This window comes from Cryptomeria japonica, chromosome 10 (genome assembly GCF_030272615.1).
Source record: "Cryptomeria japonica chromosome 10, Sugi_1.0, whole genome shotgun sequence".
NCBI classification, from domain to species: domain Eukaryota; kingdom Viridiplantae; phylum Streptophyta; class Pinopsida; order Cupressales; family Cupressaceae; genus Cryptomeria; species Cryptomeria japonica.
Genome location: NC_081414.1, coordinates 154,977,828 through 154,996,737, shown reverse-complemented (window position 1 = coordinate 154,996,737; position 18,910 = coordinate 154,977,828). Strand labels below are relative to the sequence as shown.

At 34.5% G+C, this 18,910-nt stretch overlaps 1 long non-coding RNA gene across 1 annotated transcript; it reads left to right on the top strand.

The window, feature by feature from the left end:
* Window positions 1-277: 277 nt before the first annotated feature.
* On the top strand, window positions 278-1,334 carry LOC131047974 (uncharacterized). Its single transcript, XR_009106343.2, has 4 exons — window positions 278-360; window positions 464-528; window positions 788-856; window positions 947-1,334. It is a non-coding gene; the product is annotated as an uncharacterized LOC131047974 (long non-coding RNA).
* The last annotated feature ends 17,576 nt before the right edge of the window (window positions 1,335-18,910 follow it).

The window sequence follows — 18,910 nt, the reverse complement described above, 5'->3', positions numbered from 1 at the left end:
TAGAATAGTACTTCGAATTAAAAAAATAATAATAATATATACTAACTCTCTTTAATGCTTGATAATTTTTTGTTTTGTAGGCGTTGACAGGGGACCAAATGTCCCACATTGATGATGTCACGCTCTCAACGATTGATTTTTGCCTACAAAGCTATGCGGTATCATATTTTGTACACCTTATTTTATGTATTATTTTGATGGAATGTGCAAGTCATTTAATTTTAGATTTGTTAAATTATGTTTAATATTATCTATTAATATCTCTTGTGTTAATTTTGTTTGTTTTAGGGTACGCCCTCCATGTCTAGGCCTCGTCCTCAGCGAAAAAAATCCTCGACAATGCCTAAACGTGGGAAGAAGGTAATTGAACACATTTTTAATTGTACAATTGTTTGAAAAGGTTGAAATTTTCTTAGTTGGAATTTGTAGATTGATTAGTGTTTTTTGTTTGTTATATATATAGCGGCCATGGGCGTTGTAGAATTGTTGAATGCACTTGATACACCCAAGGATTGAGAGAGGGCAGAGGTATGTATCTTTACTTTATTTTCTTGATTTGATGATTATATACATGTGTACATGTGAACTTGTGATAAATTATAATCTTATCATTTTTCATAAGGAAATATCCATAGTTACTTCATCAATGGAGAGCCCTCCTCCGTGTACTAGAGAAGCATCTCAGGCTCCGATACACTTTTGTTTTATATATTACATTAATTGTATTTAACCTACTATACTTATCATTATATTAATTGTACTTAATCTTTAATCATTTTTCGTATAGGTAATAGCCATAGTTGCTCCATCAATGGTGCACACTCCTCAGTCTACTGGAGAAGCATCTGAGGCTCTGGTACACTTTTGTTCTCTATATTGTAGATTTTTAGTGTTTTTGATCTATATATGTTAGTACATTATATTAATTGTATTTAATCTACAATAGGCCCCTTTGCAATTCGGCCATAACTTGGATCCTTTGTAGTTTGTGCTCAAGAAAACTCCTAAGACTAACAAGGAGAAGAGAAAGAAGACAGTAGATCCTAGATCAGCAGATGATGTAATCTACATTTCAATTACAAAGAAATTATGGTTAACTACATAGTTATGTTGATAATTGTGAACTATTTTCTACAAAAGGATTCTATCTTGGCTTTTGAATTGTGGTTGTGCATCCATCTACAGAGTCGCGTACTGCATCAAAGAGGCTCAATTTTGATGATCCACCACAAGTATAGGATCATATAGTGTTAGTTGTGGTCATTGAATGACCAATACATGTAGATATATTCTACATTTTTATTGTATATCGATTTGGACATGGCATATGCCGCATTTTTTTAAAACTTATATTGACTTGGCATATATGCCTTTTTTGATATATATAAATGTTGATATTCGATCCAATAAATGTGTATTGTGTTTATTATTGTGCATTTCATTGATATTGATAAGCGTATTCGATACATACAGAATTTGTTCATTGTGTTGATTATTGTACATTTTGATATATATAAATTATTATTTATAATAAATACGGTTAATTTTTGCTCAAACTATTCGGTGTATTTGGTGGCTGCTCTTTTATAAAGTTAAATGAATATTTGTCAAAACCAACCCGGCCAGCCCAATCTCTTTCCCATCATTATTGTTCAAATGTACTATACCACAATATCCTACCCCAAATGATAGTGAAACTAAATTGGCGAGAATTTTAGACCCAAGGATCTAAAGATGGCAAAGGTTTTTTTGGATGAAGCTTGGACAAAAGGCTGCAGCGGTATCAGCTCGGACAAAAGGTTTTTTGGATGAAAACCCATTATCTTCTTATTGGGCACATGATTATAGAAAGCAATTGAAGTTTGGTTACGGTTGGTTGGTATGGTCAGTTGGTATCGTGTTTGGGGTTGAAATGTTTGGTCTTGAGTGAATCTATGTTTTTGTGACCTATTTAAAGCATGTTCCATGATTGGATGGAGTTTTTGGAGTAGGAGTGTGTCATTAGTGGGTTGAAGCAACTTGAAGTATAATCAAGAATGGTCATGATTGACCTTATCACATCACATAAACTCAAAACCCTTAAGATATTCAAAACATAGTCACATATATTAAAAAAATAGTCACAAAACATAGTCACATATATTCAAAAAATATTTTACAAATCATCTCATGGGCTTTTATACAAAATTTGGAATTTAAATATGCGCGAATCAGCTCATCGCCATTTAAATATACAAAATTTGGCATCTAAATATGTACTAATCAGCTCGTGGCCATTTAAATATATTAAATTATGCCCCTAAATATGTACAAATCAGCTCATGGACATTTATATATACAAAAAACGAATATAAAACAATTTGTTGACGATATATACAAAATTTTCAAAATGATTCTACCCTGAACTGTAGAATCAATCAAGTGAGCCTTTTGGATTGGGTCTAACCCGTATTGTGTCAAGTATTGCCTCGCTGTCAGATTCACAAACTTTTCATAAAATCTTGTTATGAGGTCTACCACGATGCTTAATCAAATAAATATTTGTTGCAACAACAAAGTTGGAGAAATAAAGAATATGTCTATGTGTTTCAAAGTCCTCGAACAACCAAACATCAGAATTCTTGATAGGGTATCTGCTAAGCCATGTGCCTGTCATGACAACAGACCCTACTGGATACTCAATACCCTCTCTGTCAATGACTGTGGTTGTCAATTTTCTCTTAGGCTCAATACAATGACACAAAAAGTAATTTGTTCCTTCTTCATTGTTCTCTTCTGCAACAACTACACACACATGACCTGCATATTATAGAATAATAATTAATACCAAAAATAATGTTTGATGTAACAAAATGAGCCAAAAAAATTCTCTGCAATAAAATTTACCCAAAAAATCACATGGTTCCTCTAGGTCGGATACATGATCGAAATCAATTGATGCTTCCATCTGGTTCAACTGCAGTGCTCTGGGAATTTGATAGGTATCAATGGGAACCAACGGTCTACAAGACCATTTGTCAACCCACTCTTGTGATTCACATTCTTCCCACAAAAAATACATACATGAAGAGCAAAAACATACAATCTGTCTAATATAAATTATTGGTGAACTTGCATTTGAACTTTGAAATGAGTGCATGTCATTGGATACTACAATTGTACAACAATCTTGATAGTTTTCAATGTAAGATTCAGTGATCAACCAAAAATATCTATGAACCATTGACGTTCCTGCATTCTCTGGTCCCATTGTAGAGTTACACCATCGCAAAATTGTTGTTGCATCTATCAACTTAGCACCACCTTCTTACTTCAATTCTTCTCTACCTAGGGCTCTTTTTGCGCATGCTCCTACACCATCATGCTCTCCCTTTCCATGTCCAGCCTCAGTGAAATTCCAAAAATGTTGTACACCGCTTGTCACATGCATCCTACTCAAACAATAGAACATCCTTGCATTTTTTAATTGTGAGGTGCAATTATCTGACCATATTATGTGTTGCTTGTATTGTATGTTCCTTTCCCTTAAACAATCATAGAAAACTTTAAAGCATCCTTGCACAAACTTGTACGAATGTGAATGGTCATAATTTATGTAGAAGCGATACTCTCTTACAACCTTTCTATCCTCCTTTGTGCTATCATCTGCATGCATGAATGTTATGTGTACAAAAATAGAAACTTGTGTAGAATGGTAATACATAGATTGCACTTCATTTTGAGGTTGTAGTATATAATTTTCAGCAAAATCAACTATAGAGACAATGGTACCAAGAGGAAATGTGTCCTTGCATAAATTGAATTTCTCATCTAACCATCGACCTCTATGTGTACGTATTATGTACTCATAAACTAGTTTCTCTTTAAATGTTCTCATAAAATCAGCTACAAATATATCGTTTTTCACTAATGCACATCTCTTCAATTCTTTTCCATCTTTAACCCCATATGTCACTGTATTGTACTTTCAAAAGATACTAGTTTCTTACCAATTTCATGTGTGCTATCCAAATATAGACATCTTGGCAAATGTTGCAAACCACCACATGTAGCACAAGAACCTTTCAAACACATCATCTTATAATAAATACAACCATCATCTCTTTTACATAAAACACTTGAAATAAATTATCTTGGTGACTTAGGAGGTTGTTATCTATTGCATTCCTACAAAACATCGTTAGTGTGCAAAGTACAACATATATGACGATAAATATCATAGTGCATGGAAAATTCAATATGCATCCTACAACAACACGTGGTGCGTACATGATTAATCTTAACATAAAAAGGTTTTGTCATTTCAAAAAATCTTTGACTGATTCTTATTTGAGGAAACTTTTGAAAGAATCTTTCATAAAATTTTGTTTGAGTCATATCCAAATAGTGTTTGACATGTTGCTCACAATTTCTAGATCCAATTCACCTTCTAACAACATTTGTTTGGTTAAGCGAAACCCTTGTGTTGTCATGCCAAAAAGTTTCAATTAATGTTCTTAGTGCATCAACAACAACCTTTTCTTTGCGTGGTAGTCTATCCAAGAACACCCAAAGAGAATTATTGTTAGGATCCTCTATTTTCTCCCGCCTATCTAATGTTTTACATAATGTTGTTCTACTTATGTTTAATCACTGACTTGTTTTGCTTATCAAACAATCTTTTTTTATTTTCTTACTCATTATGGTTGTTGTAATATCACGTCGAGTAACAATAGAATATTTAGTACGTGATTTTGAACCAATAGATTGATATGCATCAAATAGATTTCTCACAATAGTTCTTTCACTATTACTTTCAGATGATCTTAGGCCTACAATTTTCATTGTCTCTCTAAAATTCAAAATTTTAATCATTTCAACAATTAATTGGCATCTTACAGTTTGGTTTAAGTTTTCAAAATAGTTTTGCCATATTCTTTTAACCATTCTCCTACAAATTCGTTCATTCATTTTATCAAGCATTGGCTTCAAAATATTCTCATCGATGTCAATTAGATACTTTAATTTCCTACGAATGATTTTAGAAGGTGTTAACATTGGTGCATTGTGTGCATTAGATACATTCATCACATCAAATAGAGTTGGTGTATGTTCATCATTTCATTGAATATTCAATGTGATCTCTTCTTCAATTGCATTAGGTTCATACGGTAAATCAAATATTGATGGTGCATCTTCATCGTTTGTTTGATTATTCATTGTGATCTCTTCTTCAATTGCATTATGTTTGTTTGGTAAATCGAATTAAGATGTTGAGGATGACGTACCTTCTTGTCCCATTATTCTTATGTCACATAATTTCTTCATATGTTGCCTTTGTCTTTCCTTTTCAGTCTCTTGTTGTTCCATTGTTCTTCACTTGTTCTTTCCCATCATTAATACTGGTTGTCCTAAATAGAATCATATTACATATATATGTAAACAAAAGTTCTTAAACAATCAAATAACCATAAAACTAAGCATTATCATTATTTTTTTTAATCAAAACTATTAAACAATCACAATAACATTGACCAAACTAATAAGAACAACAATTCAATCATTTGAAATCATGCAAAACAAAAATTTCACTTACTTCTACATATAAAACTATCACAGAAGTGCAGTAACAGTTGCAGTGGGGCCTTCAACGACCTCAAAAATTCTTTTGAGGTCGTTGAGGTTGTTGGGCAACTAAAAGTATGTCCAAGAACTATGTATGTTGTATATTCATTAACCCCATGTGCGCTTTTAGTCCCTAAAAATTCTCAGTAGACCAACATCCATATTCCTAGTACCCCGTACGCACTTTTAACTTATCAAAACCTTGTACGCATTACTTGTAGTAAATAAAATGTGAAGGAAAAGGGAGGGAGGGAGAGGGAGAGGGAGAGGAATGGAGAGAGAGAGGAATGGAGAGAGAGAGGGGGGATAGAGAGAGAGAGAGAGAGGGAGATATAGGGAGAGGGAGAGGGAGAGAGGAGTGGGAGAGAGGATGGAAAGGGAGAGGGAGGGAGAGCGAGAGAAAGGGGGAGAGGGAGAGAGAGGGAGAGGGAGAGGGGTGGAGAGAGAGAGGGAGGGAGATAGAGAGGGGTGAGAGAGAGGATGGAGAGGGAGAGGGAGAGGGAGGGAGAGAGAGAGAGGAGGGGGAGAGAGGATGGAAAAGGGAGGGAGAGAGAGAGAGAGAGGGGGGGAGAGAGGGGGAGAGAGAGAGAGAGGGGGGAGAGGGAGAGAGACCAAGAGGGGGAGAGAGGTAGAGGGAGATGGATGGAGAGAGAGAGGGGGGGAGAGAGGATAGAGAGGGGCAGGGAGGGAGAGAGAGAGAGAGAGAGAGAGAGAGAGAGAGAGAGAGAGAGAGAGAGAGAGAGAGAGAGAGAGAGAGAGAGGGGTAGGGAGAGAGAGAGAGAGAGAGAGAGAGAGAGAGAGAGAGAGAGAGAGAGAGAGAGAGAGAGAGAGGGTTGGAGAGAGAGAGAGGACATTCCATTGTCTTTTGCTTTATAATATATTGGCAGGTGAATAGGTCAAATGTTTTTCAGACCATGTTTGAAGGGGATCTGATGGTTCAAAAGAAAGGAGTGATTATGATAAAGGAGGTGGGAGATAAGATTATTATGTTTCAAGTGGTATGTAATGAGATGGGTAAACAAAATATAGTGATGAAAAAGGTGGGAGAAGAAAGTATTGTGTTTCAAGTTGCAGGTTTCATGGAGAACGGAAGAGTAGAAGTGATAGTGGAGGAGGTAGAAGGAGAAAGCTTGAAAGTGTTTCTGAATTTTCTCTACACAAGAAAAGTGGGTGATAATGAAAATTTTACCAACTATAAACAAATTTGAGAGGCTTGTAGCCAATTTTCAGATAAAGAAGTTGTTTACCAAGTTGAATTTGTGTATGGATGGGGTATGGAGGAAGGGAGAGAGGGGGAGCATGTTGGTTTGTTATTTTTGTAAGTAGTATTGGTACCGCCTTTTTATATTGTAATAATGGTTCATCTTGCCACCTTAGGACACCATATGACCCCTTAGGACATCATATGCTCCTAAAGGGTCATGTGGTGTGCTAAGGGGTCACATGATGTCATTAAGTGTTATGTGGGGTCCTAAGGGAGAGAGAGAGAGGGGGGATGGGAAATTAAGGGACATAAAGGGGGTAGGGAGAGAGACAGAGTGGGGAGGGAGAGAATAGGGATAACTTTAAGAAAGCACACCTCGGGAAAAAGTGTAAAACCCTAGCGAATCAAACGTTATTTTGGGGGGGAAATTTTCATATTGATGGCAAAAAAAAAATTTCAAAGTAGGAAAAAAAATTAATTTGTATTGGTGATTTTTTTCAAGGGTATGAAAATTCCATAAAATTCTAGTGAATAATACCTTGTTTTATGGGGAAAATATATATTGTAGGAGGCAAATATTTTTCATTTAAAGAAACAAATATATAAGTGTATGGGCAAAAAATTTTACTCCGAAGGAAAAATTATTTAAGTGTATTGACGATTTTTATCCACCGTTTGAAAATTATTTAATTTGTTTAGTTAATATTTCGTTATTTATGAAAAAATACATATTTTATTGGCGATTTCATGAATTCATTGCCATTAATAGACAAGGCACATCACATTGAGTCTAGACTCTACACGATGTATCAATAAGCGCGACCTCATTGACACGTCACACATATCTAAAATCCATTAATGATTTTAAACCGTTTGATGATCATAGATCAATGACTAAAGTTTTATTTCGATCCAAATTTCTGAAGAGAACGTAGTTCTCCAGAAAGTGCCTGGAATGGAATTCGATTCAATAGAAATGTATCAAATGTCACGATCAATAATGTTGGTCATTTAATATATGTCTTGTCGCTAATTGCAATCCACTCTGCCCCACCACTTTAGCACGACTTCCAATATGGTATTTGGTACTGGTTTAGAGTTGTTTCCAATTTCGCACACTAGTGCAATTATGGAAAAGATTTGCAAAGGTATACAAAAGATTTAAAAAAATTAAAGGAATTAATACAGTTAGAGAAGGAATTATAAAAATCAAGAGCTTTAGCTATTTATAGGCGATCTCTGCTTCTTTCATCTTCAATTAGCCTTTGGTAGATAAATCGTCGGAGCTCACGGTAGATAAATTCTGCCTCTGGTTTAGGTCTATAGGCTCAGGCTGTATAATTTGGTATTTTGATTTCTCAAGATGGACACTCCTATCTTCTTGAGAAGCATGTCTGCAGAGGACCAGAGGGCCTTTTTGGGCTCCGTTAGAGACCCAACCCTCCAATCAGTCTGTAAGGAGGTTGGGATGTTCACTAATGAGGCTATGAGAATGGTGTTGGGCAGAGAGTTTTTGTAAAATGAAAATAGATACCGTTTTAACACGGGTGTTACGTCCCAGTTCTTAGCGTCTCTTTTGGACCTTGGAGGAGACAAGGTGGATATGTTGTTGCTGTTAAGGAAGGTGTTTAAAGAAGACTTCTTTGGAGACAATGTTACTGTTATCGTCTTTGCAGAAGTAGGGGTGGGGATCCCTTGGGCGAATGAATTAACCAATCTTCTCCTCCCTGACCAAACAGTAGTCAAGCAACCTTTTCTTTTGAACCTGAATGTGGAGCAGTTGACACGTCATAGGATATGGGCGCAGATTGGTAGGGACTTTCTCCAGAAATTGTTTCTCCCAGATGACTTTCTAGACTACAAATGGCTTGAACAATTCTCACAGCTTATAATGTCTGAAGAATTCTGCATAGAGGGAGGGCACAATTCTTAGGGTAAACCATGAAGGTGTCCACTGCATGTGCCCTAGCCCAACCCCCTAGTAGTTTTGTTTTTTTGGCTATTTCCTCGTAATCTCACTCATTTTGGTTTTAAAGTTTTTTAGGGACTCCGACATGTAAAAATTGTAAATTTGTGAAACATATATATTAATGATAATTTTGCAAATTCTAGTTCGTTTCAGTTTGTCTCTTATGGATATAAAAATGCTTTCTATTTCATTTTATTATTTGTTGTTGTCATCATGCCATGAAATGATACTGGGCATAATCATTATGTTTTGAAATATCTTAAATAGTTATTAATTTGTGTGGATATAAGATTTAATTTTCACCATAAAAATATAGCAGGTCTATTCTAATTTCTTCTCTACAGTTAAATAACAAACTCAGTGTCACTTCTGAGATGGCCTTTTCTAAAAGATATTTGAAGTACTTGACAAAGAAGTATTTGAAAAAACATAATGTCAGGGATTGGCTGCAAGTGATAGCATCCAATAAGGATCGCAATGTCTATGAGCTATGTTTTTTTTTTGTCTATGAGCTATGTTATTTCAATATTTTGTTAAACAATGGAAATAAATTTAATACTCTGATCTTTTTTATGCAATGTTTCTTCCTCTATATTTAATATATAAAAAATCTAGTTTGTTTCATTAATTATTTGTACGTTGATTATCATTGATTATAAATATATAAAAAAGATGTTTATCTCACGAAAAACAAATGAATTAAAATTCCAACTAACTTGTAATTTTTTCTGCATAATTTCAATATAAAAAAAAAAGTCCAACTAACTAGGTACATGGACATGTATTTGCGGTCCTATTGAATATAATTCAAAGGGTTAACTTAAAATAGAATTCACATAGTTAATATAATTTTTTTAATATGTTTTAAGAGTTATTTCGGGAGTTAACAATTCGTATAGATGTCATAACATCCCCTAAAATCATTTATATTTAATTTGTTAAGGTGGATTTTAAAGTTTATTTTTAAAAATAATTTAATGAATATATAAATTAACAAAAATTAATCTAAATATATAAAATAGATTTAATAAATAAATAATTAAATAAAAAATAATTTAAATATTTAAAATTAATTGAATTATATCCCTTTAGAGCAGTCACCTTCTTATCATTAGTTTCTAGTTTATCGAAGGTTACTAAGGCCTTCAAATCAACATCCAATGTGTAATTTTAGGCTAATGTATAATATTAAACTTCAATTATGCTTAAAAATATATCATCTCATTAAAATCTTATATCGCAAAAAATAAAATAAAATATTTTGAAATAATATAAAATAAAATAGAGAACATAAAATATTTATTGATAGGTTTATACCGCTTTATTATATTATATTTATTCATCTTTTCATTTATCATTTTTATACTCATGTATATATATTTTGTTTTGTATATTTTGTAATTTTATTTTTTATTTTTATATCTTTTAGGTTGTTTTCTTTATATATATATATATATATATATATATATATATATATATATATAATTTATTACTTGTGTCGTTGTTCCATTGATCTTTTATATATTTATTTACCTCTTTATCTCTTTTTTGTTTCTCTCTCACATACTCTATTACTCATATGTGTATGATTATAAATTTATACCTGGTCTATAGTGGCAATGGCTACGCAGCCCTTACATTGCACCATTCAAAAAATTGCAGCATACATCATAACTACTAGTTAACCATTGCTAATGCTGGAAAATATCCTTAAAGATATTTAAGGGTTGTGTAGCCTTTGTCGTCTATAGTAATGCATTTATTATTTAGATCCTTAAAGATCTCGTCCACCTTTTATTGCCAACGCAACTTGTTATTTTGTGATTTGAAACTAGGTTGGCTCTGACATAGTAATGATGATACATATCACTCATTCTCTATTGTCAAGGAATGAAGCTGGCTTTTGTCCTTTCGGTGGTTGCCTTTGAGGTTGGATGTTGATTTCCCTTCTACGTGGCCAATCCTAATTCCTGACCTTGTCCTATCCCTTGTTGCATATGAGGCTTATGCGTAAAGGCTGATAGCAACAACTCACACATATGTATGATATGTCCCCTCAGAATTTATTACTCAAGGTAAGATTTCACCTTTAAATTCAGCATTAAGGCGAAATTTGATCGCACCCTAACATCTGAGATTAAGATCAAAATGGTCCCTTCTATAGATGGATACTCTGATAAGACTGAAAAGCTCAAAAAGACAAATGGCCTTCTTGGGAGCACTTACGAATGAAAGATTGCATGGCATCTTGTAGTATCTGCATGAAGTAGTTAGTCATGCAGTGGCCAAGATATTAGGAAATAATTTCATGAAAAGTGATGACAGGACTAGGGCTAATCCTGATATTGCTGCAATGTTTCTTGCGGTTACCATGTATACTAAGCGGGATAGAGACGTGGTTGACCAAATCTGCAGGGAGGTTTTCATCCCAACAATCCTTGTGGAATTGGACAAAGTGTTGGTTAATATTGATGATTAATTAACTATTCCCAAACCAAGGCACTATGATATCCTTATACTAAACAACTGTTTGGTCCCAAGGATGCCTATTCTGACAATTTATGATGCAAGTGAATTTGCATTGAGGAGAGCTGAAATTAGGCGGAGCCTAAACTTTCTCCTTTGGCTCTTTCAGGTCTAAGGAACCAGTCGTGAGGATTGGTTTGAAAACTACCTCACAGCTCGAAAGGGATTTGGGTAAATGAGAAACTGAAAATTTCCAGCTAGGGCATAGGCCTGGCTTAATGGGTAGCCTGAGACAGAATTTTGTTAAAATAGTAATAAAATTTAAACCCTCAAAATGCTATTTTTGCTTTAATATATTAGCTATGTCAGACTTTGAAGCGATATAGTTTAATAGTAACTTTGAACTCTTACAGTTAATCATACTTGATATAAATAGGTGATCATACATGGGTATTTTGGTAATTTGAAGGCATTTTGCATTATGCTTTTGACAATTCCTAACTATTAAAGTTGTTTGATTGATGATCACTATGGATTCATATACTCTATTTTATAGGCATATTTTCGACTAACAACTTGTAGAGGAGATTGTAGAAGAATTGTTGAGGTTTTTGTAGGACTGTGGTAGGAAGAGTGGAAGCTAACCAAGAAAGAATAGACATCAAAGAACAAGCTTAAACTTTGGAGAATGGTTCATATCATTAGATAGTGAAAGGATAATCCTTAGCTGATGTAATATAATGTTATGTATAATAATGTAATAGATCACTGGACATGTAAATGGGGAGCTAAATGCTAAATGCTCACCTCGGTTCTTTCCCTAGTGCAGGGCGGAGAAACTTTGTAATTTAGATTGATTTAGGATTTTTTGGAATTATGTTGGACTTAATAGTCTCGAGCAAGACCAGAGGTTTTCTTGACTCCGTTCTTTCCTACTGGTGCCCGCACCGAATGGAGTTTGTAAAATGTAATATTTTATTAATTATTAATAAAATTGTAGCTCTTGGCCTTTTACCAATCCAAAAAAAAAAATCTTGTTTCCATATAGATAAATATTATTTTAGTATTTTATAGAAATTATAATTATATACGCTTTCATTAATTTTTTTTTAATTGATAATTTATAATTTTATTAATATATAAGAAAGATACAAAATGTGGTGGGCAGTTTTATCTTTCTGCCATGCACAAAATCACCAGACTACAAAACACCTATTCTAAACCCCTGTTGCAGACCAACCCCGATTTGCACGACATAGAAGAACCCGTCCAACTATCCATAGTTAAATAAATTTAAATTTCAAACTATATACATAAGAGGAGAAAGGGGATTAACCCCCAAGGAGAACATATCAAAAAGCACATCAAACCAGAGAGCACTAGGACTCTTTAGAAGCAGGAAGACCTAGCAGGCGACAAAGCTTCGGGTCCTCTTTAACACTAGCCACCTTGGAGGCCCGCTCAATTGCCTCTCTTGGGTGCAACTCTCTTCCAACTTCAGCTTGAGCAATCACATGCAAGGAATGGAGGTATTCCTCCATACAGATAAGCTTGGTGCATAATTTCACTGCTACCCATCCTTGTTCGGCCCGTCTTCTACACCTCCTCATCAACCCTTCCTCTTGCCACCTAACAAATCGGATAGTAGCCACCCTCTCCGAGCTCCCTTCGACAGGAGTGAGTCCCACCTGCGACACCACCCTCGCAATTACTACATTCAAATTCACCAGGTTGTCTTCCTCGATGAGGGTGGTGAGGGTGTTCTACACCTTAAAAACCTCCTCCTCAACATCAAATCCCCACGCTGCTATGAGGGCCAAAATCCTATTGTTAGTTCGATAGTGATTCCCTACATAGGCAATGTCTTCACAAAGGATAAGATTCACCGCATTAACAAGATTTTTGTCCTTACATTTGAACGGGTCTTTCAATATTTTGTCTATCACCTTCCCCACAAATGGGACAAGCTTCTTATTAAAGGAGAAGAAGAATTTGCCTCCATTGTAGATTTCAATTCTCTCCTTCACCAAACCAGTCTCTCTGAGAGGAATTTCCCACTACCACACAACCTCAGGATTAGCCCTAAAGGAACACTTTAACACACCTTAGGATTAGCCCTAAATGAACGCTTTCATTAATATAATTTATACTTAAAAATTGAATTTTTAAATAATATTTATAATACATTACATTATATTATATTATATTATATCTTATACATTATCTATAAATTCATAGGCTCATAGAAAATTATTTTATTACAATATGCAGATATTATAATACTATAAAGGTAAGTACTATCCACTACGTGACATTTGTTTAATTAGAAAAAAAATTAATTTTCTAATTTATTTTCATAAAATTAATTAAATCCATCAGAGTCTCGAACCATCACTTTGATAAACAATTTGAAAATTAAATCCAGCGGAGTCTCAGACCATGCCTTTTCATGAGCAACGAGCATAGATCAACGGTGTAAGGTGGATTTCGAGCCAAAAGTGGAAATGATAAACTTTTTTCCAAACTTCACCCAGAAACACCAACTGCCCATGGGACGATGAAGTGTCACTATGTCTAGTGATGTGGCCAAAAAATGGCAAAAGTCTTGGGACCCACGATAACTGACAATAGATACCATCGTCCATTGGATGAGCACAGATCAACGACTTAGGGTGGATTTCAGCCCGAATGTGGGAAGTAAACACATTTTTTAGAACTTCGCCTGGAATTGAATGTTTAACATTTAATTAACTATAATTAAGTCTATTAAGCTCTATTTCGGGCAGAAGTTGAAAAGGATTAAAAAGACTTCAAAAACAGTTCAGAAAAGTGACTCGTGTTTGGTGAAGTGTCCACTATCCTCAAAATTTAGATTGAAGAAATGAATGTTTTGTCCTTCGACGACGAATAGATATTAATAATAATTTATAAAATTACAACAGGATTCTAGAAATTTTGCCATTTAGGTATTACTTTTGAATTTTTCAATGTTTTCAAAATAAGTGATTCATAATCGTATTTGATTTCTTGTACAAACCAGTAAATCCAGGGAGATTAAAAAATGGCTACTAGATTGAGGAATGCAATAGAGTCTGTTTACGCCAATCTAGTGAAATAAAAAATTTGGGTAAAATCTAGAACACCTACATCCCGCTTTTTTTTAATTTTTTTGAATCCTGTGGTTCAATTTGAGGGTTAGCATTTTAAGGTTTGTATCTAGCATTATTTTGAACCATTAAGAGTAACAACGATGGGGAAACCGGAAAGCAGTAGTTCAACAAAAATCCAAGTGAATTAAAAAAATATACCTAACTGAACTGGTTAAAGCACCAAGTTTCACTAATGAATACCATGATATTTATGACCCTGCTATCCATAGTAAAAAGTGTATCATAGAAATTATATATGCATTTTCTAATAAGGCGGGAGATCCAAACATGGCAAAATTTATTGTTTTCAACACAATGTTAAAACAAAGTACGAATAAAATTGCATCATGGGATGTTGGATTGGAAAGCATGGTGTCACCTGAAGTATTCCCTTGCCCTGAATTTGTCATGGTTTGCACCGAAAATTATGATGAAGATAAAAAAACAATTGTCAATAAAAATACAAAAGAGGAAATTCTATCCATAACCGAGGGAGAATTTGCTCATTTGTTGAACCTAGGGTTTGAAGCACAAAACTCAAACATCCACATTGACCTAGGAAAGTTGGCAGAGAAATATGAGAGTCACGATCCAAGTCATATAGATTCATTTATTAGAGCTCTAATAGTGCATGGTACTCCATTGGATCAGAATCATAAGCCTACTTATGATTATAACATTTTTTTCCATGGGTTCAGGATACTATTTCCTTGCTGACATTTTGTCTGGGATTGGAAAATGATAGGGAAGTGGGTGCTAGCCTTCTTTAAATGATTTTTAATATCCATTGTCTAAGTCAAGCAGTAAGATATAATTTTGTTGAGCACATTGTTCAATCCATGCAAAAACAATTATTAATGATCAAAAAAGGTTACTGTAAAACATTTAGGTTCTCATCCTACTTGTGCTATCTTCTTCTATCCAAGTATCATGCAATATTCGAGACCAACAGTCTTCACATTGTGAACTATAAGATTGATGAGAAGACTCAGAACAGAACAATGTCCAATATATGAATGGACACCTAGATAAGGATGGATGATAACAGAAAAAACTACAACCATTTTGTAGACTTCTTTTTGGCACCAATGTTTCATGTAATTACAAGCACTCCAATGCCTAGATTGCCTAGGTCTTGTAGAGATTGCATTCAACTCGGAAGTCAAATACAATTGGTTGATTGGTTCTTCATGGAAGAATACAATGTGTTAAGGTTCTACGGATCAACAGTAAAACCCTACAAACTTCCAATACATGTGACAGAGAGGGTATTTTCATTGGAATATGTACGAAAGTTGGAGAGCACAAATAGGCTCTTTCATGGTTAGCAAAAGAAGAGCATATTTCTTTCCTTTTTTTTCTCATGTGGAGGGTTCACATTTGAGAGAAAATCATATAATGTGGCACATGATTTTTTGATAGTTTTTAGCTTTGGTGATGAGGGTCTCTGGCAATATGATCCAATCGGTGTAGTTCAAGCAAGGCTTAAGAAAAAAGGGAACTCTTCAAAGTTATGTCAACATGAAAGTAAGCCATTTCTAGAAAAGCTTAGAAACATGGACTCCTAGGATGACGTAAAAAGAAAGATGGAGAAAATTGTCGCTGACAATAACATTTCAACAGAAGAATTGTCATCACAAATTATGCCATTGCACAAACAGAGGACAATAGAGAAGGACATCCAAAATAAGAGGTCCTACAATTTCTACCAAAAATCTGCTAATCCATCTAGAAAATCTATTCCCAAACCAATTATGCAAGAATGTAAAGGCGGATTTTGGACTCAAACCAAAAAAAATGATTTTTGGACTATGAGGAAGAATCTCGGTGAACCAAAGACTAATGCAGAAATTGAGTCCATCGACGAGGATGAAGAGTCTAAAAAATTGTGGAATATGGAGCATCCCACAACAACATATGAGAGGAGTGATGAGGAAAATGAGTATGGGGTTGAGTCCACTCCAACAACTACTATAGTTCGTGCAATATTTGGTGGAGTCAATGAGTGCATGAAAGAAAAATATAGCAAAGGGGCAAACATTATGGAAAAAATGGTTTTTGAAGGTGGTGGTATAGGTCCCATAGGAGAAGGCATTCGGTTTCCACTTGAGGTACAACTTCCATCAGATTCAAAATCAAAAGCTCCTGTTAAACCAGTCATTGGACTTGATTCATCAGATTCATCACAGAAAGGTACTACTCATTACCCTCTAGCTCCACCTACATTTGTTAGAGGTTCAAATCCACAACCACTACCACATCATGGTATTCCTATTGGTGGTGAATCAAGTGCCACTGCCACTAGTGGGGAATTTAGGGATAATATTCCTATTACTGTTTAGTTAAGTATCATTGCGACTGGTGGGGTTGGCATAAATACTACTACTGATACTAGTTGTATTGGTGTTGGACAAGTGCATCAATACAATATCTCTCACAAGAGGCCACTAGTGGTAGATACTCATACTATTCAGAATCTTATATCAAGTGCCACTACCGCTACAAAACTATCATTTGCAGCTTTAGAACAGGCCCCTTAAAAGACAAGAAAAACTACACATGCAAGTGATAGTAGAACATGATCAGGAATGGTTGTTGGTACTCCTCATAATACATTAGTTAAAGCCATAGGCATAGGTGGAATTGGAGCCTCCATTATTTCACCTTTCAAACATTCAATTGCTTCAGCAAGCCTAGATTTTCAATTATGTGATTACTATGAAAAAATTGAACACACAACAAATGTAAATAAAGGAAAAAAAGAGAGCATTGCAGAGGGTTGCCCTGATTGAAGTTTTAGAGGAACAACATGCAACGAATAGGGTATTTCCAACATATGACCCACACAGATATGATGGAGTTCATGGTTGTTATGCCCCCAAATAAACATAAAAATCCACCACATAGTCAAATAGATCCCTCCGAATTTCAAGTTAGCACCCTCCAAATGGATTTTTCCAAAGTACAAAATGTGGACAAAATTAGTGTGTCAAAAAAGACTAATGAACTGATCTACACATCACTGCTAAACGTGGAGAGAGAAAAAATAAGTTGGAGAAACAAATAGAAAAGTTACAGGAAGACTTGGCAAATGAAAAATCAAAGAGGAAAGCAACAAATAACAAGTGTAATGATTTACAAAAAAGGATAAAAAATTTGGGCTCTGCAATAGAAATTGCAGAGAAGGAAAAGATGGAGGCAGAATTGAAGGAACTAAGGGAAAAATTGGCTGAAAGCAATAAAAAAATTGATGATGAAAGAGTCAGTTCACAAAAATTATATAAAAGTTATGAGTTTGTTGCTGCTGAAATAAAAAAAATACAGGACCTATTGGATCATGAGAAGGAAAAAGCAAAACATTTGGATGAGGAAGTAGAGGAAGAAATAAAAAAATGTGCACAAATGAAAGAAGACCTACAAAATGCAAATGATAAAATTAAAACTTCAAAGGACAGATTGAAAGATAATATGAAAAATTCAAAGAAGTCTATACAAGAAAATATTTGGGGGCAAATAATGCTGAGGGGTGACAAGTTGTGTGAATTGTTTGAATTGAATGAAAGTATAAGATTAATTTATTGGAAGATCAAAGGGCTCATTGAGAAGAGCATACATGTTTATTCAAAAGAGGATATGGCAAAACAGATTTTGCAAGTAGTCTACAGTACCAATGATAGCTATTTGGCATCCAAGGGAATTAACAACCACATTGATTCCACAATTAAGACATCATCTATCCTTCAAAAATGGCAGAAACTAAGGGAAACATAAAAAATTGTGGATAAAGGTGGCAAAAAGATATTGAAGCTACAAGAAAAGACCACCACTTTGATTAAACTTGGTTTGCCGAAGTCCATTGACCCATCAAATAAATTCACTGGAAAAGAATCTTACAAAAAAATCATGGAGGAAAAAATGAAGTCTAATTTAGACTTGCTTCCTAAGGACACAACTTCCAAAGCTTTCTGGAATTCATCAAACCATTTACAACTTTGAATGTGGTATTAGGTGAAACAATAATGTCAAGTCACTCTTCTAAATATGGATTGTTGACAAAGTTGTAGTTGACTTACCATAGTTTAAAGAATATTGGACTTCCATCAGACGAAGAGTGGAGCACCCTACAAAAACTGGCACAAAAATCTCAAGAATCATAGTATGTATTGCACAGTTTTCTGCTTTTACTCTTAATTTCAAGGTTTTATGTTTTTTCTGTTTGGAATTTGGCATCGCTTGAAATAACTTTGTTTTATGAACAGGAAAAAACCAACACTTTCTATTGTTAATCCAGCCTATGATGCACAATGCAAACCTTCATCCTTATAAATTTGTATTCTCAAATTCTCCCAAGTTTTAACATTTCTACATTTCTCTATTTCTGATTTCTAGGTTTTGGGCACTGTTATTATCTATATTTAATTTGTCATGGCTTTAATTAATATTTAATTTTGAACTCTGCTTTTTGAACGGGAGACATGTAGCAGTTATTAAATTGCTAAAGTGTTAATCCAGCCTATG